The 20975-nt window shown below is 41.0% G+C and overlaps 1 protein-coding gene across 1 annotated transcript in view; it reads right to left on the bottom strand.

Moving 5' to 3' along the window:
- The window catches only part of KIAA1217 (KIAA1217 ortholog), a 371380-nt gene extending 364517 nt beyond the window's left edge, over positions 1 to 6863 (bottom strand). The window contains exon 1 of the mRNA XM_075082645.1: positions 6634 to 6863. The gene's annotated coding sequence lies outside the window, so the exon portion shown is untranslated. The remainder of the gene's footprint in view (positions 1 to 6633) is intronic.
- Between the last annotated feature and the right edge of the window lie 14112 nt (positions 6864 to 20975).

Here is a 20975-nt window from a genome sequence, read left to right on the forward strand (position 1 = left end):
AGAACAGCAAAAGATTTTTGTTTGCAGAGAGTCATGAAACCATAAGCTAGATTTTATGATAAACATTAACTTTGCTAAATAAAAAAAAAGACTGTATTCATTTAAAGTCCATATTAGCGAAACAATATTGCCTTTTTATGGCTATCTATTACATACTAGCTGAATTTCAATAATCAATTGTAATTCAGCACCATATCATCTATTTATATCTGTTGTTCTCAGCCAACTGCAGATTACTGCATGCTCTTGAAAAGTTTGGCCAGGATTTCAGCATAGTTAGCAAATGCAAGCTGGCAAGCTCTTAGCCAATTAAAGTCTTTATAATGACTATACCACCACAAACGAGACTGCTAGAAATGGGACTGGACAAAGTACAAAAAATCTTAGAGTCATGTTTATAATACACAACTCCTCCACGCTTCTCTCCAATTTTGCTTCGCTGATATTACAGTAGCATGCTACTACTCCATCAGTCTTTAAGCTGAAGACGTTTAAGTATTAGCTTCATGTTCCAATTATGTTAAAAGAGGATTATCCATACTAAAATATGGTTTATTAGAATATATGTAACAACGGAAAGCATTTCCTCACTAAATACATAATACATGTTCAGCCAAACTACTAATTGCATACTCCATGACTAAGTAACAAATACATATAATCCATCCTTACGGATTTCAAAATGAAGACAAATAATTCTACAAAACTTTTTCCAGCAAACATTTCTAAGTAACCTCCATATACACTCTGAACAATGAAGGATAGAAAATATTTCCTAATTGCAGAATTTAGACTCTTGCCAGACATGCAGTTTCCAATGTAGGACTCATCGTTACTAAAGCAATACTCAGTCTTAACTAACTTGAGAGTCCATGTTCTATGGGATTCCAAGAGAACCCTGCAGCTTTTCCCTACTGGCATCCCAATATCCAAGAGCAACATAATGCTGGACTCTGACATGCTCATAGAGGGTTTTCTATTTCCTACAATACTGCAAGAAAAATTTGGTTTAAACAGGAAGTAGTATGCCAATGATGAAAAAAGTTAATACTGCTACATTTCACTTTTAGTAACACAATTAGTTTCTAAAACAGTTAGTAAATGCCTAATTATAAGCAGTCTTGCATATTATGCTGTACATTATCCCCGAGTTACACAGCAAGACTGCATTTATGCAATATAGTTTCAGTGAATTCCAAGGAAAGTACAGAAGTGAGCGAGAAATGTCAGTCATGCAGTGATGCATTTCACAGCCTGTAACATTTTTGAATTTCTAAGAATACATCACAAAATGCAAATAATAAATAAATGCATATCTTTGTTTGCATTGTTTGTTCCTTAGAAAATCTGCTCTAAGACTTGGGACTCAAGCTACAGAGAGGACTGTTTGAACTGCATATCCAGACATGGGAACAGAGAGATGGAGAATACCAGCATCAGCTGGGTCAGCTCTAACATCACACCTACAGAAAAAAAAGGAGCAAGAGGGATACGTGTGTGTTGGGATGCATGTTGCCCAGAACTGCTAAATCTGACATGGCTAAGTTGCATTATTCCAGAGTTAAGGAATTCTTTAGCCAGTAGTGCAAGCAGGGCTTCCTGCTCCATCCTTGTAAAGGAAATGAGCATGAGCACAAGAAACACTGAAACCCTCTTTTGGAATACAGATCACAAGAAAACTTGAATAAAAGGGAAGCACCAGGCAGGCAAGCTGAAGAGTCAAATGCCAACTTTTGTGAGTTTGAGCAGCACAGAGACATATATAGCATCTCAGCAACAAGCAAAATCCCGTAAGTTTTTGTTGTGGTGGTTTTGTTTGTTTGATTGTTTTAAGTTGCATCCTTCATCAAACATTCACCCACAATGAGAAAGCTTGCAAGGACTCTTCTAAAATTCCACTTCAAAGAAACCCATATCTTTTTTAGCAATACTGACTAAGCGCTGGCACATGATGCCCAGAGATGCTCTAGAATCTTCATCCTTGGAGATGCGCAAAAGCTGCCTGGACAACCAGCTCTTGGTGAGCCTGCCTTAACAGGGAGGTTAAACAAGATGACCTCCAGAGACCTCTGCCAACCTCAACCACCCTGCGATGTTCTCAACCAAACTCCTACTGACTTCCACAGAGGTACCGTTTTATGTTTCAACATGCTCAAAGAAGGGACATAGAAAAGTAACAGCTTCCCCTGCACCTCATAAAAGCCACAAAATGATTTTAGTCTATACTGCATAAAAAGAAAAAAAAAAAAACCCACACATTCACAAATTGCACTTTAGAAAGGGGGAGTTCGGGCCCTAAGGTAAAAAGATGCAGAATACTATAGAGGAAGGAAGAGATACAAGGGAAAAAACTATACAGTAACAAACACAAAAGCTATGCTGTATGAAAAAATAAACAAACAACAAACCAGCCATGGCCCACAAGATTTTACAGACTTACCATTAAATTGCACAGACTCAAACACTGTACCAAGTGATTTGGTGATACTCCAATGAGTCAGTGAATGGTTTCCAGAGAGGTTTCCAATGGGGAGCTAAAAGAGGGTTTGTTCCCCTTCCCCCACTCAAGGAAACTGGAACAAAAGGGATAAAAACTGATCATTTTAATACCCCCTTAATAAAATAAAAAAAACCCCACCTTTACCATCAAGGTACATTTCTGGAGGGACCACTGCACTGTTCCAATCCATTCTGTCCTTGCCACAAAACCCATTTCTTCTCCTGGCGTGACCCACTGCCCTGGCACAAATAACATTATTACCCCAAGATCTGGCGGCATACATCAGTGTTAGCAGCAAATATCTCAGTGTTTTCCTTTATTTTGTATACATGTTTGGAATTATTTCATTTCATGCTGGATTGAAAAACTACTGTTCCATTATTTAATTAATTCTGAGGCATTCAAGAATATAGCCAATTCCAGCTCATATTAAATGAAAAATGGAAGAAACACTATTATTCAGCTGTGTCAAAAAAAAAAAAAAAGAGCCGTTTTGCATATCTAAACTATGTATACAAGTTCCCAGGCATCTTTAGTGAATCCAAATCTATAAATACAAATCTAGAGAACCTTACAGATAAACTTAATAACAAGCATTATACCCAAGTCTTCACTGGATCAAGACCAAGGACCTCACCTTTTTCAGTCAGACGGATTTAGATTTCTGGTATGACAGAAAAATACCCCTTTGCACCACAGTACAATGCATTCAAGGAAAAGCAATTTATTTTTTGCAGAATTAAAGAATCAGCGATGCCTGGCAGGAAAGCACTGCTCTGGAAGAGGCCCAACAGCCCAAATAATTGCAATGGACTAGAAAGGCCTTCACCCCCAGGTCAGCAATTTACATGCCAGCCAGGCTATTTATGAGGGAAAGCAGTTACCACCAACTGCCCTTTGAATGCTCAAGTTGCCAGTTTTGGAACCATTGCTGGGGCACAAACGTGTACAGATACCACGACAAACCAGTCACATGGACTACTTCAACAGAAGAGCCCAGGACAGAGGTAATACACAAAATTAATTTATCACTTATCAGGACTGGCCTAAGATAACTAAGTCAGGTCCGCGGTACAATTCTTCTCTACAGGCTTGAGCTTCTGCCCACCACAACAGTGCCAAATGCAAGATCAGCATAAGAAATTATAAGTAAAAATACCCTTTCATCCTCCATCAGATTGATAACTCATTACAATTTGATACAAGTAATGGGTCAAATAGAAAAAGAAAGTCCACATTTTTCCCCTTTTGCTGCCAGCTAACATTAGTTCCACCCCACTTTCCCAGTTATTTCTTCAGTTCCTTCCCTCTCAGCTTGCTTTGTGTCCTTTGCTTCTTGCTTCATTGCATTGTCCTTTTTCTTAGTCCCATATTTGCCACCCATAATCTACTTTATCCTCATCACTTTCTTCACTGCTTGTAACTTGACTTCTAACAGTCCTCTGTAAACACCAACTGATTAATCAAGATAATGATTATGAAAATTAGCCAGTTTTATCTTCAAGACTTTTGTATCTATAAAAAAACCCTTAAGTACTTTGGTTCTCAGTACAGGGATAAATTTTTCCATATGGATGTAAAAATCCCAAGTGTCACAGGGATACAAAAGAATATTTGAAAAGTGAAAATTCAACCACGGCTGAGAGTTAGAAGAGGAACTAGAACTAAACTTCCTCATCTTAACTCTGAGTGAAAGACAAGCTTCAAAATCATTAACTGTCTCCTTCTGCTTATAGCAAGAGGTCACAGCAAAAGTCAAACACAAGAGAGCTGTTCAACTAAGGGCAACCTTACAAAATGCAAACTATTACCGACAGCAACCTAGACGTCATCCTTGCCCCAACAAAACCACTGTAGCTGTTACACAAGACTCCACACTAGAGAGCTGCCAAGCTCTACCCTTCAATGAAGAGAAATGAATTTATTCTCTCAAGAAACAATTCTGCCGTACCAGAATTGGCTTCTTTAGGAATATATCAGAAAGAAAGGCAAGCTACCTTTTCCCACCTCTTCCTATAGCCTAAACCAAAAGCTACACATATGGAGTAACAGCACAGTATTTCATCACAAAGCAATAAACAGGAGATTGCGATTTCAAATAGCAAAAGTAGGTAGACAGCAAGTTAGCTATTCAGAACATCTGTTTTTTTTTTTTAAAAAAAAAAAAACCCACACACAAAACCAAACCCCACAACCCATGATTAAAAGGAATACAAAGGCAATGTGCTTTTTTCGGGGGGGGGGGGGAACTAGATGCAGTAGTTTTCTTCAATGGCAGCTTTATTGTTGCTCATTGAATGCTTTAGAAAACATAGCTGTTCTGAACTATAGCAAATTGTCAAAACAGTTTTCAAATAATTCATCTGCCATGCAGGGAAAAACAGTATATAGTTCCAGGCACAGAAGCATTACAAATACTCAGTATTTGTACTCCTCCTCTAATTTTGCAGTGACCTGTGGTTAAAGGCTCTCTAAAACCCACAAGCCTGGACTATGACATTATACAAAATCTTTGGGCCTATGCTAGTCAGTCAGAGCTCCAGGTACGCACAGTATGAAGTCAGAGCTAGCTTCTGCCTGCAGAAAGTTATGCACTATTAATGCTGCACCCAGTATGTACAACAAGATCAGCTGTGCACATAGAACTTTCTACATGCATTACTTTGGGTGTTATCAAAAGAATTTGAGATTAGGTTATATTTCTTGGTAAACATACAGTTAAGAAAAAAAGTTGTTATATTTAATCAGAGTTCTTCTACCTTGGTCACTGTATAAAGACGTCATTCTTAGAGAGCTAGATGATACAGACCTCTACACACTGCATACTCACTGCACTTTGCACATTTCACAAGGTCAGAATAAATAAATAAATAAATATGGCTTTGATTTTCATCTCTAACTTGCAGAAAGTCTGTCTTAAGTTTCTAAGTTTACATCTTAGTATTTAACATTGTGCAATACTTGCTCTAATAGTCTAACTATGCTTTCACAACAAGAAAAAGCTACTGTCCACGTAGGCTTTCTGAGCAACGCAAGACATGCAAATGATCAGCTGGTAATTTCCCTGGCAGTACGCAATGCTCATCTGCAGAGCTCAGAACAACTATTTTGAGGGTATCAGGACAGAGAAAGAACAGAAAAATGAAAATTAATTAAGAATGACCAATTTTAAACAGCAGCACAAAATGTAAAGCACTAAACATGACATTTAAATATTCTAAGAAACTTACATCTCCATGCCCACCAATACTGCAGGCGGGGGCTGAACTTTGCCACACACAGACAAGCCAAATTCCGTTATTCTTGAAGTTAACAACAGTTTTGCATTAACTCTAGAAGCAGCAGAAAAAACCTGGCCCTTGGCTGACAGCAAATCATACCTCAGGACACGCACATGGACAAAGACAGAAGCAAAGCATGCCCTGAGCATCCTCCACCCCGAGGTGGTCCCTGCGAGCCGGGCAGCGAGTCGAGGCTCGGGGGCCCTGCACTTGGGATGTCTGGAGAGCAGCGCTTTCGTCCTCAGGGCGCAACGGAAAAGCTTCCGACTCAAACTGCGCATTCTTAAAGGATTTTTTTTTTTTCTCCTCCAAAGAGCACAGTAATTCTGTTGTGAAAATCTTCTCACTACGGTCAACACATGCAATACACACACCTCGTATTTTTGGTAGAAAAGTAATTTTTGTGGTACTCCAAGTTTACCAATAAGTAACTTCTAAGTTTGACACATTCCTAAGTTTACTCACAAGCAGAAGCACACGGAGGTAGGCACAGGGACAGCCAGAGCAGCCGAAGGATGCGGCGCTACCGAACGCCCCCAGCGCGCCCGCCGGAGCCCACCTGTCTCCGCGCAGCGCTAAGCCGCCCGCCCGGCTCCCCGCGGAGGCTGCCGGTGTCGTCGTGTCCCCCCGCCCCGGGCACCCCCACCCCTCCCCCCGGGGCCGGGGCGCCTCGCCCTGCCCTTCGCCTCCCCAACTTTGCTGAGGGCCCGGGGGAGGGGGAGACAGCCCCACAGCGCCGACCCCCGCCCCGCTCAGCCCCACTTGCCCGCGACGCAGCCGCCCCAAGGTCACCCCACCACCACCATCACCACTACCACTTCCCCGGGAAAGCAAACTTTGGGTACCACTCACTTCGCGGAGCGGAGCGCCGGGATGCGGCGGGCACGGAGAGCCGGGGGGCGGCGCGGAGGCTCCGCCGGCTGCAGCGCGCAGGGCGGGCAGCGCGCCTCCCCCTCCGCCGCCTCCCGTCTCCTCTCCTCTCTGCCTCTGCACCCCCGACGACTTTCTCTTCACCTGCAGGCAGCCCGGCTGCGGCGGGGCGGGCGGCTCCGCAGCTCTCGGCGGGACCGCAGTCACTGCGGCAGCGCCCTGCCCTCCCCGCACCGCGGGGGGAGCCGGGCCGGGCCGCCCAGCCCAGCCCAGAGGCCGCTCGTCCCACCGGGGGATGGGCCGAGCCCTGCCCTGGGATGCCCACAGCCCCGGGGGGCGGCGGGGAAGGGGCAAGGAGGGAGCTCCGGGGTGCCGAGGACCGTCCCACGCCCCTCCGCGAGTGCGGCGGCAGCTCGGACCCGCTGCACCCTCTCCTCCCCGGTCCTTTCCCCGAGGCGGCTGCCTCCCTGCAGCTGCTGGGTAGGGATTGCCCCCGTGCTGTCAATCACCTCCCCGGTGAGGGGCTATAAATATTTATTAGGAATCCTAATAGCTGCATCAAGCTAAGCAGAGCACTTTATTCGTGTCGCTCCTGTGAGTCAGACCTCCAAAACCTGTCCTACACGTGCTTAATTTTAAGTCGCTCCCACATTGCCCCGGCTGGCTCCGCACCGGGGAAGGGGTCTCCTGCCACAGCCAGGTGGAGAGGTTTGCTAGCAGGGCGTCGGCGTGTGCCCCGACACCTGAAACCTTCCTCCCTCCTTTTTACGGGAAGCCAAATGTTTGCTGGCTTGAGCGGTTTCCATCAGAATGGGAGGCGACCGTCTCCTTCTGTGGGAGCATCGCAGCAGTAGACCTGTTTGGACAAACTGGGCTTTTATGCTCTAACCCAGCTGTGACAAATGTCTTAAGTGAGAATCTGAATGCATGGGGAGCCCTGAAATAAGAAGCTAAGCTTGAATGCAGTTAGCTGGGTAATCACTCTAGAAAATAAGGTTAAGAAATGGTAGAAACTTTCTACAATTGCGTAAGTGTTTTAAAAAAACCCCAACAGGGTCTCTCAAGACAGAAGAATGTTTGATTTTTTTTGTTTTGTTTTGTTTTCCCCCCTTACAAAAATGTCTCAATGCTGACTGGTGTATAACCACACTGATAGGATCTCCCCAAGCTTGCAGTACCTCCTGCAACAGCTGCCATCTTTCTAAATTTTGCTTAACTGAGAAATTTTAGAGGTAAGAGTAAGAAAGATCAAGACAGACAGCACTTAAAAACCCTGATTACAAAGGCATAAGCTTGCTTTAGTTTATTTTGACGTAGGGTGGTGGTTTCATTTTGCAGGTGATCTTTAAAATGGAATCAGCTAGTAACACAATTTTGGTTTCTGCTTTTCTGAACCTCCTGCTCCCAACCAGCTGACACTTCTGTCTGGAAACTGAACAGTCTGAGCTTGACCTTTCTATCATGAAGCATATAGGTTTGTCTGCATGGAATGCTGGGGAAAAAACAGCGGCTCTGAAGTTGAATAATCCCACTTAAAGATGAGTTAGAGCTGCAACAAAACATTGTTTATACATATTCTTCCAAACTTCCTGATTGCTAATATAAGTAAATAACTAACTGGCAGTTTGTCCATCTCTGAGGTTTTAGAGTAGATGCTCTAGAGGGAGATCTTACTACCAGGACTTCAGTTTTGCAAAGTACTTCAGGCTCAGACTCAGACTAAGTACTCAGACTAAGCAGATAAAACAGGCAAGAGATGGCAGGTGAAATGGAAGCACAAAAAGGTGAAATAATTTGCCCAGGACCATGCAGGAGGTCTGTAATAGCACTGGATGCAGAGCTGGTGTCTCTGATTCAGCAGCCTGTACAACAGTTCCAGCAATGCCAGGCATTGCCTTAAATGACGAACACAGCACAGCCTGAAAATCAAATGTTCAAACCATGTTGTCTATAATAGTGTTTGTTGTTATGGTGCACTAATTTATTAAGGTTTTGTTCTCTTTCTCAACAATGCTAAATACTAGCAGCAAAAGGTGTTCAATACAATTTCATGCTGGTGTCCTGAAGCCAGACTATTTCAATGGAGCTTTGCTCTTTCTTGCTACATAGAATCATAGACTCATAGAACATCTGCCCATTTATTGCCAAACTGCAAAATTAATGTATGCAGATTGGGTTTCCCAAGCATTAGTGCAAATCATTGCCCATCCACTGAAGATACTTGTGAAAGGAATAATTTTTGAATGACATCTGACTTTACATGCCAGAAATAAAAGTAAGAACCTATATGCCCTTATGTAAAATACCATAACCTACAACAACGGTAGCTTAGTTCATGATCATAATGTTAACTACATTTTTCCAGCTTTGAATTTTTCACTTAAAGTAATCCTAAGTACTTGCTTATTATCATTACTTATGATGGCTCTTATGGGCCATCTTAGGCCGTAAGTTCCTATAGTAGAACGTGCTTCTATACAGCTAACAAGATGGTGATTACTGCAAACTGGGGTAACCTTAAAGGAAACGTCTGTAATGGATACAATCATAATATTAACAGTATAATTATAATAAACTGAAAAAATATGATTTTGCATTTAGCAATGTTTCGGATGGTTTCATTCAAAAATAGCTGAAATGATCTTCCGCAGCATTTTCAAAGGAAGCTGTTCAGTCCAGCTGAGACCAAATCTGTATCTTTTCTTTTCAGAAAGGGAAGAAGGAACCTGTGAGGGACAGAAAGAAAGATGCTGCCCTGCAAGCAACCATCTATAAACTGCCGTGTGCTGTGTGAAGGGCTCCTGCTGTGGAGATGTTGCTTCACAGCACCCACAGGGGGCCTGGGTGATTTCTGCTGTCACCAACACCGGCAGAGTCAAGGTCTTCTGCTGTCTCACAAGACACTCCCCGAGTCTTGCTGAGCAGGGGGACTGAAGGTCCCAGTCCTACACAGTGATCTGTACAGGGAAAATTACTTAATCTGATAGGAAAATCGCGGTGATGTCCATCAGGTTTAGTACAGGGCCAAGACCCCCCCGTCTGTTGGCCTAAGAAGCAGGTTACAGCCCAAAGCCTTGTAAACATGTACTTGCAAAAACTTATTTACACTGGTGGAAACCACACTGAAGAAATCCTTGAATGGGATAAATTCAAATCCATTATTAATCAACTAAAAATTACCTTAAGTATATGCCCAGTCTTCATTAAATTCTTGTTAATTAATACCTTACATTAAAATACTGCATTTCCATTTGCAGACAAGTACTAATTTTTCATGTACTCCTATTGAAGTAAACAAATTTTCCTTCATGCAGAATAAGGGTCTTAGAGATGCTAAAGTACCACCTTCCCATTCAGTGGGATTTTGCAAAAGGAATCCCTTTTCAACATTGTCTTCATGTGAAGTTAATTATTTGATATTTGTTAGCTGTTATGTACAGCTTCTGTAACGGTTGCGAAGAGCAAGGTACTGATATGCAGCTATTCACAAGTGGAAAGCAGCAAGCAAAATGTTGAGTCAGCTGGAGATATTCCATTCTAAGATGAAGATGTACTTTTTAAAAACTATTTGGTATTGTGATAAGGTTCTTGTGAGGATGTGTTGTGCTTCACTAAGTATCCTATTTACAAGAAAGTTCTAATTCCCAGTCGCACCATGAGAAATGAAGGGAATTTTCGTAGATATGATACCCATAAAGCTTCTGCATTCACTGATTTTATTGCTCTATTGTCTTTCTGAGACAAACATGAGGCTGCTTTAAGTTACCATTACATCTAAATCTGTTCAGCCTAAATACAACATGCCTAAATAATCCCTTTTGTTTTTCAAGAGTCAAATAGATATGGGGAGTATTAAAAAAAAACAAACCCAAAAAATTTTCCCCAAAGTTTTATCACCTTACAAAAGGGAAGAAAAATCTAATATGGTATTTTCATTCTTTCTTCCATCTGCTCCCCACCTTCTGTTCTTCTACAAAGGAATATCTAACTTTTGTGAGTGGAGATTAAGTACACATTCACTTGATATCTAGGTCTGCCCAGTGACGTTCACGCTGGGCAATGAAGTATTTCAGGACACCTGAATTGATTATATATAGTATTGCACTGCTGCAGAATTACTTAGGGAAGGCGCAGTTCCCAGAAAGTGCCGTTCACAGCAACACGGAGCCACTGCAACAGAACCAAACCCCCAGGGAGGCTGCGAACTTGCACTTTGGCTTCTGAGCCAAATTCATCCCCCTTGCAGCACAACCTGGCATCCATGTCAATGAGGAATTCATTTAGTCTTACATTTTCTGTGGCTATAGCATGCATTTGTTTTCATTTCTTTCCTGTGGAATGATCTTTAGACTTTATTTATATTTTCCTGGATTTAATTCAGATCTCTAAGCAGGGAGCTCTGCAGAAAAAATGTCCTTCAGAACTTTCTGCATTTAAAAAGAAGGGATTATTGCAAGACAGTGTCTCATCCTAGCAATGTTCTCCCCCTCTTAGAGCACACAATCCTCCTTGAAACTACAAGCAGCAGAGGAAAAAGTTTTTTAGAAAAATTAGGAAAATAGAAAATATTTATGTCTATCAGAGTATCATAGATTTTTGTAATAGTATGTAGCAAAGCACTCATCCAATTTCAACAATGTTTTAAAGCAAGAGAGAAGTCACAAAAAAAAATTAAATTCCTATGAAAATCAACTGCTTGAGTGTCCACACCCAGGACACAACAGGCAGGATCCAGCTAATTCGTCTCCAGTGCAGCAGTTTTCCCATGGTGGTTTGTCCCTGAGCTACAAGATATTCTGGAGCACCAGTCAAGTGTGTGGCAAGTGCCCAGATCTGGGTTTGTAAATGAAGAGTCCTACATGTCAGCTAAGTGGACACAGGTAGAGTGCAGGCTGGAGAGTCAGGGGAGCACCTCCAGCTCTAGTGTCATTGTCATCAATATTTCTGATGTTGGTGTTTGCAACAGAGTCCTGGTTCTCCCCAGTGAACCTAATCCCAAATCTGCATTTTTCTCTGTTTCTGCTGGAAAAAGCCCCTGATTACATGTTTTCTTTCAATATTAAATGGCTTTTTTTGGGTCCCTCAAAGAACCGAAAGCTGCTTTTTGCCTTCCCCCACCCCAAGCATTCACTTGTTTTTGTTTGAGCCAAAAGAGAACCGATTGAATCCTCTGCCCATTTTGGCACTGAAGTGGGGCAAGGCCATTTTCTGCCCTTCCTAGCAATTCAGTTTCACTCGTTTTTCAGTTTAATTTACTTATGTGTTTCCTATGCACTGCTGAAGAAGACTGGATTTCTGATGCTACAAGAACATGATGACCCTGGAATCGCCTAATTTTGAATACAATGTATTGAAGAATATATTAGAAAATAAAAGCTCACGTAAAAAAGAGGTTTTAGGTTTGAACTCTATACTGGACTGTGTCCACTGAAAATACATTAAAATGCCAAAAATCATAGCATTTCAATAAAATGGAAATGAACAATGGCATATCAACATTAATGGGAAGACAACCCAAATATTCTCAATTCTCTTCCCAGCTAAGTCAAGTGCTCTGCTTCTGGCTTCAGTGGAAGTTCATAATGTGTAATTGAGAGGAGAAGAGTAATGAGAAGAATATGTTGAACGATCAACAAAAATTTTTTGGTAGGGTGTTGAAAGCTCCTAGCTGTCAGTCTTCCTGGGGAAGGTCAGAGGATGGGGACAAATGCTGTATCTTTGTCTTCAATAGCAGCTGTTGGCACATAAGCTTGTTAGATGCTACTGTAGCGTTGCCAACCATGGTTTTACAGCAGCAATGGACCAGCAACTGTTCTGCAGTGTAGGGCAAGGTGCCAGAATGAAAGGAAAGCGTGCATGTACATGTTTGGTTTACATGTTTGTTGTTTATATACCTGTTGCCAAGGAAGGAAGGACAGCTAAACACTCAATATAAAACAAGATTATGAAGAGTAATGCAAAAAAGGAAGTTTACCCTCTCCTCACCTCCACAGTAGGGATTAAGAAATGTTGCAGAACTACCTAACATGAACGCATATTTATGCTGTCAAACTTCCTCCTGGAAACAGATCCATGTTTTTTAGCCATGGGTTTTTAACCACAGGTGACTTTTTTTGGGAAGCTGAAATCACTTTCAACTATTTTATTTTTAATGCTTTGATTTTAGAGGTGCTGAGTAAAGTTGTAGGTAGTTCTTAACACATTTTGAAGCCTAATAGAGGCTGAGCTGTAATAATGACCCTAGAGGGATCCCTCAAGGATCTCACAGGGAGTTATGCCTCTGGTAGAAACACTTCTGACTGGGGATAGAACAATATCCTTGCAAAGAGAAACTAAGATGACCAGAAGTCTCCAGTTTGGGAAAGAGATAACTGGGAGGATATAACCAAGATATTGAATTGTGGACAGGCTGGAAGGGGTCCAGAGAAGGGCCACCAAGATGATCAAAGGACTGGGAAGCTGCCATATGAGGATAGGCTGGGAGAGCTGGGTTTGTTCAGACTTGAGAAAAGGAGGCTCAGAGGGGATCTCATCACCATGTACCAGTACTTAAGGGGTAGCTACAAAGAAGATGGAGACTCCCTTTTTACATGGAGACACATGGAGAGGACAAGGGGGAATGGACACAAATTGCTCTTGGGGAGATTCCAACTGGACACAAGAGGAAAATTTTTCACAGTGAGGACAGTCAACCATTGGAATAATCTCCCCAGGGAAGTGGTTGACTCGGCCACGTTGGACACCTTCAAGAGTCATCGGGACAGGGTGCTGGGCCATCTTGTCTAGACTGCGCTCTTCCTAGAGAGGTTGGACTAGATGATCCCTGAGGTCCCTTCCAACCTGGGATTCTGTGATTCTGTGATTCTGTGATTCTGTGAAATAATGAACAATATGGAGATGGAAAATAAGAATTCATTATTTCACCTCCCTCATAATTAAAGAAGTGTAATTTACTAGTTGAAATTATCCAATTTCAACTTTAAAATAAAGGCATTGAAGCATTCAGTAAGACAATATCTGACACAGCCTGAAATACATATTTGCAAAAATCAGTTAAACAGTGTTTTACAACCAATGTCCAAGGAGAGCTGTTGAATACTGTTCCACAGAGGCAATGTTTGCCACAGAAGTCCCTTAGCTGACAGAAATTGCTTGCATTTTTGCTTATACTTAATTTCTTCGTAGTAACCTGCCACAGGTAACTGTTAGACACAGTATATTGAGTGGGGTGGGCCTTTGCTCTCATCCAGGATGGTTGCTTTTACTTTATGATTAAGCAGTTCCCAACAAAACAGAAGAACCTGTGGATAAAATGCTAAGGCTGGTGTTGTCTCTTTGACTTATGGAAACCTATGACAGACACATCAAGCGTAAAATGATGGGCTTATGCATTTATTTCTAGATTTATAGAGTATTCTGTTTTATCTTTCAAGTAACTGAGCTAATGCCCTGTGCAGCAAACATATAAAGACGGAGAGCTATCATGAAAACATGAAATCAACTCTTGGAGCTTCTAAAACATAAACTCCTGGAAAACTGGCTAATGGCACAAGCTTCATTCTATATATTCAAAGATGAATTACCAATCAATATTTCAGGATAGTTTATGAATACTGACAATCACCTGCTTGGTTTATAGGGATCGTTATTTCCAAAAGGCTAAAGAGAACATCAAGTATGTCAAGACTGCATATGTCATTACTATAGGAAATGAAGTACTAAAACTATGTTTCTACATAATTCACACACAAAGTGAAGATGACATGCTGTCTTTGGAATGGTGACAGTGATGGCATGATTCAAAGCTAAAAAACTGTAGATTATACATTCATAACAATAGTAACACATTGAAGTAGCTCAGAAGGTTCTGAGTAGAAAACATCTCTTAAACAGTATTCACGCCTGGAGCTAAAGGGGAAACACTACATAGGCAGGGCTCGCACTCTGATAACGCTACTGCATTTCATATAGGTCTGCAGCTTACATTGGTTCTTAGATTCTTAGATTTTTTTAGCCATAGAAATCAGTAAATGCAGCATTTAGTCACGCCTGGAGAACTGCACAGGCATATCTGGTTACCATCATGCCCAACAACGCATCATTTGAAATTAGAAGGCCACCAACGAACCAGTCACAAACTTGAACAAATACCATTTTTTTCCACCATTTCAGGTCATAGAATATCCACTCTAAAACTTACTGCATGATAAAAATTTTACTGGGACACAGATAAAACACTTTCTCTAGCTGAAAGCTGCAGCAGCATGCTGTGGCAGAAGGGACAGAAAGAAACTTTCCCCACTACCAGAAAATCCAGCAGTTTCATGTGCCTGGCCACCTTGCCATGGCTCCCACGTCACCTGGCAAACCAAATCATTTTACCAAGACAGGAAAAGCTTTTGCCATCTGGGTTAGCCCCACATGCACATGCAGTTTTGTGGAAATGCTGTGTACGTGCCACACTCTTTCTTAAGTATAGACATTACTAGGTTTCTCAAGGCAAACTCTGCTGACACACGAGCTGCTTTTTTCCTTCTTTTAAGCCTCACCTTATTTGTTTTGCCATACTACAATTGCTATGAATAAATAATGTTGTGACCTAGATAGGTATCCTTTAAGCACCAGTGATCTCAACCCCAGTGAGATCATAATGACGTACTTGAATGCTGGTACTATGGAAATGCTGTGCAGGCTTCCCAGAGGCAGCTAATGCAGACCCAGGTTTTGGCCACACCAGAGCATCCTATTCATTCAGAACAGGCTAAGATGGAAAATTTAAAAGGAAGATAAAGCCATTTGAAAAAAGTAAACAGTGTCTTCTGTAAACAGGAAAGTGCTGTAACTCAGTGGTTTTAAGAGGACTGACTTGTAAGTCCAATATTCCATTAGCAAGAAGTTTTTAGAAGCATGTTTTTCCTTTTAGGTCTGTAGCATTATTCAAATATACCAGAATTGTATGAAAGAATGCTGCACACAAGGAAATAAGAACAGCTAATGCAAAATATTGAATTAATATTTTATTGCAGGCAACTGAGCCATTTTTTTAAATTATGCCATCCAGTCAAGCACCCTTCTCAATCTGAGAATGTGGTGCTGTCTTTCATACACCTGCTGCAGGGGCTAACTTTAGCTGTATAGTCTTTGGTTTTAGATGCCAACCTGTTGGCTGCGTAAAGAAGAAAACAAACTAATCCGAGGTCAAACAAAAGATCAGCAAGGGAAGGATACGTGAAAATGTTTTCTAAATTGTGTCCTTTACTTCACGATCACAGACAGCCTGCACTATTTCAATTATGCTCAAGGACTTGAAAAGCATGAAGCAAAGAGTATGGTGTGCTGTGTAAGATGAAAAGCAAAGGCACAGCAATTGCTCGTGTCCTCCGGGTGCAGGATGAAATTCACTGTTATGTGCATCAATCATCCTCTGCTGCAGGGCCTTCTGAGGGGTACTACATAGCTTAATACAAAGGAGGGAGACATAACTATTTGTCTACTTGTTTATGTTCTGTTGGCTTATGGAGTGTCTTGCAAAGGATGAAATTCACTGCACTGTCCCACTCTTTTGATTGCAAGCTCACCTTGCTGCTGTCTCTGGTAGCACATTGCTATTTAAAATCCTCTCCAGCCACAGACTGATATACATTGCTATACCATGCATTGCAAAGTCAGTAAAACATTCTTATGGAACTACTAAAAATCGTGCAAATATTGTGTTTCTTCAGAATTTTGGAATGTGCTAAATTACTCAGATACTATCACAGTGACTTTTCCCCTAAAAATATTTATTCTACTATTGAAAGGAAGAAAAAACATAACGTAACAGGAGGTGATGCTCTTACAGAAAACACCCCAATCTATCCCAATCCTGTTGCTTATCCACTATCTAGTCTGAGGAGAACTGCCTGTAAGGCAAACGTTTGTTCCAAGCACAGATTCCCTCCATACTCTGGTCCGTAGGTCATTACTCATGTCATGGATAAGCAGGACTTTCTCAGCAGGAACTTTAATAAATACAGGCAGCTTTTGTTGAAGGTATGAGGCAGGTAAGAAACAGGAGAACAATGGCTACATATAGGTGATAACTGCTATTAAAATTATCAGTGCCTAACAGATACTACTGGTGTAAAAGCTTCAATACCGAAGCTGTAACTGCTACAGGTGATAGGATACCTTCAGTTTTTCATTACCATCATCACAGATTTTGGTGGAAACTAAAGCCCTGGCTTATCCTTGCGTCATTGGAGAGCACTGGGTCCCCAAAGGTTATTTCTTACTCTATGGGACACTCAACAATGTGACATCCATCCTGAACTTTCTCCATCCCTGTGTATGAGAAAGGAAGAGCACAAGCAAGAGGAAAAATGATCCTGTGGCTTTTGAGGGCTCAAATGAAGAAGTCCTTAAGTCTGAGCCTTCCCTGCTGAGCAGTCTGTTTCAGCCAGGCTTACCTGGGTCTGGCATGCGATTACCTCACAGATGCAAGGATGCCAAATGGCCTGCAGGAGACGTATAACTGCATATTCAATACTGAAAGGATTTTGCTGCCTTTCTCTGTACAATAGGATCAAAACGACAATAAGAAATTGAAATGTTGTACATCTCCACCACACTTACTTCTGAAAATCAAAACCATTTTTAAGTCACTTACATCCCGACATTAAGCGCAGAAAATAACAAATTCTTTACACTTGTATATTTTGGGAAATTATACACATGTGAAAGCTTTGCTTTCATTCTAACTTGAAGACACAAGTTGTTATATTTTGCCAACTTCTGTCCCTTTTACTCACTCAGTCCCTGGCCTTATTTGGTAACCTGTCTCTGTGTAACTTCTAGTAATATAGCATAGGCTTGGCTTCTTTCTGTTCTGTGCCCTAATACACCGGAACAACCAGGAAAAACAAATATGGCTTTACTCTGAACTTCACATCTTTCCAGCTTTCCATATTAAGCCTCTATCTAGTTTCTCCATATAGATTAATACATATTTTAAAATGTGGAATATAAAGCTTATAGAAATTGTGTAGCCAAAGTTCTTTCTTGCAGAATATTCAGCAATATTTGGAGATGTTGGAAACAGAACTTGAGTCTATGACATTAAAAATACAGAAAATTTATTCCAACCTAGAGTTCATTAAAGATGCACAAGTTTTTGCTGGAGTATAATTTCATTTTTTGTATAAATCAACAAAACCTGTAGCTATTGCTGTCAATACAGGTGTCCAAATGTTGGTTGTTCAGTTAGGGTAGTGAGGCAAATCGTTGTTTGAAACTAGGTCTTCTAGGGTCCTGTAAGTACTTGAAACCCCATTTGTTATTTGACTGCTTCTGGTTTAAATTCTGACAACTTTTCCACAACACCAGCCAACTTTACGCGTGTTGGTATTTTTCCTATGGTGGGTGATGTCCCTAACATGACAGATGAGCAGTTTATTTCACAGGTTTTGCAAAACAACCTTCAGGCAGTGAAGCCTCACTGACCCAACTGATTTGGAATGTCTTTGAGCCAATTACATAAAAGCTGAATGTCTTTGCCAACTCCAGTACCCATCCAGCTCTTTCTGTAATCAGATTATCCAATTTTATACAGTTTCTGCACTGCCCACTTTTGGATTTGAGTTCACAGAGTGAAATGCAGGGATTTTTTTCTCTTTCAGCCATATTAAAATGTTAATTAATATCTTGAGAACGTATCACACAAAGAGTAAAAAGATTTATACAAGGATAGTGCTGAGATGAATACCACCCCTGAGATGTGCCAGTGTTTATTAATAATAGGCTAGTTTCAAGCACTGAATATATTTTCAGGTGACATAAAGTGCCTTAGCAGAAGGCCGCTGCTGTGCAGAGCAGTCTATGCCTGGCAGTCTATCCTCAGAGAAGGTGAAGAAATGGATCGGGCTGGTTAGATAAGGCACCTCTCCATGACTGTCAGGAGATGCACTGATTCCATGTTTCCAATTTATTTGCAAATTCTGTTAGCTTAGTCCATTATTTCCAACGTGGATTATCAATTTGACTGAATTTGTAGATAATGAAGCCTCATTTTTTGAAGTGCCAGGCACCCAAAGCATTATTTGAAATCAATGGGTTATGGGACTACGCTTAGTACCTCTGAAAATTAAGTCCAAAATGAATTGCAGATGTAAAACCAGTGGCAAATAATTAGTTTGAGCGTACTTCCAATGAAGCCAATTACTATAGTTTTACTGATGTTATTGGGCATGAATCAAGATCCCTATCAGGATTATATCTAGTGATTTTAAAAAATGAACAATTTCCATCTCATTTAAAGATGCCCTGTAATACATTCGTACACCTTACCATGTAGTGCCTCTATCAAGGAGACTTTTCAAAATTTTCTACATTAAGACTTGCATACCAAGCAGTTCATGCTTACTATTGCAAATAGATAACAAAGCTATAAGTTTTTTAATAAGCAACTGCTGAATATTATTACCAGACAACGTTGGTGCTTTGAGATCCATTCTGCTTACACCAAAAAAATAGGAGGGATATGTTAACAAGGTAAATTGCAAAGTCTTCAAGAACTATAAAAAATTTCAACCAGAGATAAATGTAAGACGCATTGACAGCATCTTATATGAAACCTACCACAAGACATGAACGTACTTCAGTTGCTGCCTTAGCCCTTATTCACCTCCCTGCACCAGCCCCAGCAGGAAAAGATGATATATGTTTCAAGGGGGTCTAAAGGGGTTTTCTTACATTCCTCATAAGCCACACTCTTTAGGAGCAAAGGATGGAATTTAATCATTGGGTTTGGAAAGGGCATATTTCTAGTAGCGTCCTAAAAGCTCGTGTTTATGTGAAAAAGTATTTTAAGGTCCAGTTGAGTTGTAATAATTAAAATGTCTGAAATTTGTTTCATATATTCAGAAATTCAAAATACATCAAGGAATACAAGTTTTTAGCAATTAGCTTTTTGCTGTATTTCGCATCAAATTTTAATTCCTGGTTACAGAGAAGTAGGCTGCCCTTTACACCTGGGCAGAGTTGGACAGATGCTATTACTGTTCAAAAGGAACTTGGGGACTCAGGTGCAGTAGCAAACCGCCCCATTTTCAGAGGATCTCTGAAGCTTCTGTTAGATTTGGTTATCCTCCTAAAACAAAAACAACAGCAGCAACAACAAAAAGAGCGGTGGGAAACTACTAGTGAGGGGCTGTGCTCCTGCATTTTGTCATGTCCTGAGCAAAAGCCCAGTTTTTGTCCCGGTTACGTCAGCACATCACAGCAGTGTAAGGTGTTAATTTATGGCTTCGGAGTGGTGTGAACAAGGACAAAAATGGTAGCAGTCCTCCTTTGTGGTATTAGATCCAAGGTGACGTGTTGCTAAGTGCTGAGAAAGTGTTACCCCTTCACAGCACATCCGCTGGGTAGTTTCCACAGGAAGCCCACACACAGCTATTTAGGCATGGTGAGAAGTTGTGCTAGATATCATCTATTTGTACGACCCAGTACAATTTTTGCAGCGCGCCGTGCTTGCATGCCGTGCTGCTGGGTGTAGGCACGCCCAAAGTGTCCTCCCCCCCAGAGCACCACAGAAACTGCCAACTGCAAGGACTGTGCCCCAAGCCATGATCTGTCTTTTGGTCCCTTCTGAGGGTCCTGTGAGCTGCTTCTCCTGTTTTTGCACACCCCACCCCACCAAAAAAAAACAACCAACAAACCCAAAACAAAACCCAAACCCAAAACCCCAGATATATGCGGCAGCAGAAAATGTACCCTCTCACTCTCACCTACAGCCACCAGGGTTCAGGGAAACTCCTCTGGTTAATGCCAAGACCTCGTCACACAGCCCAGCTCAGTGCTCTTATCGGGAAGGTATCTCTTCCTTTGAGGAAACAGAACAGTTGATTGAATAAGCCATCCTCATCCTCGTTTGCCATTTTCTTTTTCTTTTTTTTATTTGCCTTTTTTTTTACCATTTTAGGTTATCTTTAGCCTAATTAAAGTTAATTCAAGAATCTAAATGACTTCATATCTATTTTTGCCTCATTTCAAATAATAACTTTAATTTTAGAAGAGAGAAAAATCAAGAAATGAGGCATATGTGACTGCTCCTTTTCACAGAGGAAGTAAACGCATCTTATTATGGATCTATGCATTAAGACAGGGTCATTTTAATATGTCTCCTTAGACTGTAAGAATATTTTATACAAGGTAATTCAGGCATCTTTATGTAATACAAGAATATGGCTAATGTTAACATTCATGCAGTGATAACAGAAATATACTCTTCTGTATTTTTTTATTTTTTAGATACCTGTGAATATTTTTTAGATATCTGTAAATATTCA

Source organism: Phalacrocorax aristotelis, chromosome 2 (assembly GCF_949628215.1).
Source record: "Phalacrocorax aristotelis chromosome 2, bGulAri2.1, whole genome shotgun sequence".
Classification (NCBI taxonomy): domain Eukaryota; kingdom Metazoa; phylum Chordata; class Aves; order Suliformes; family Phalacrocoracidae; genus Phalacrocorax; species Phalacrocorax aristotelis.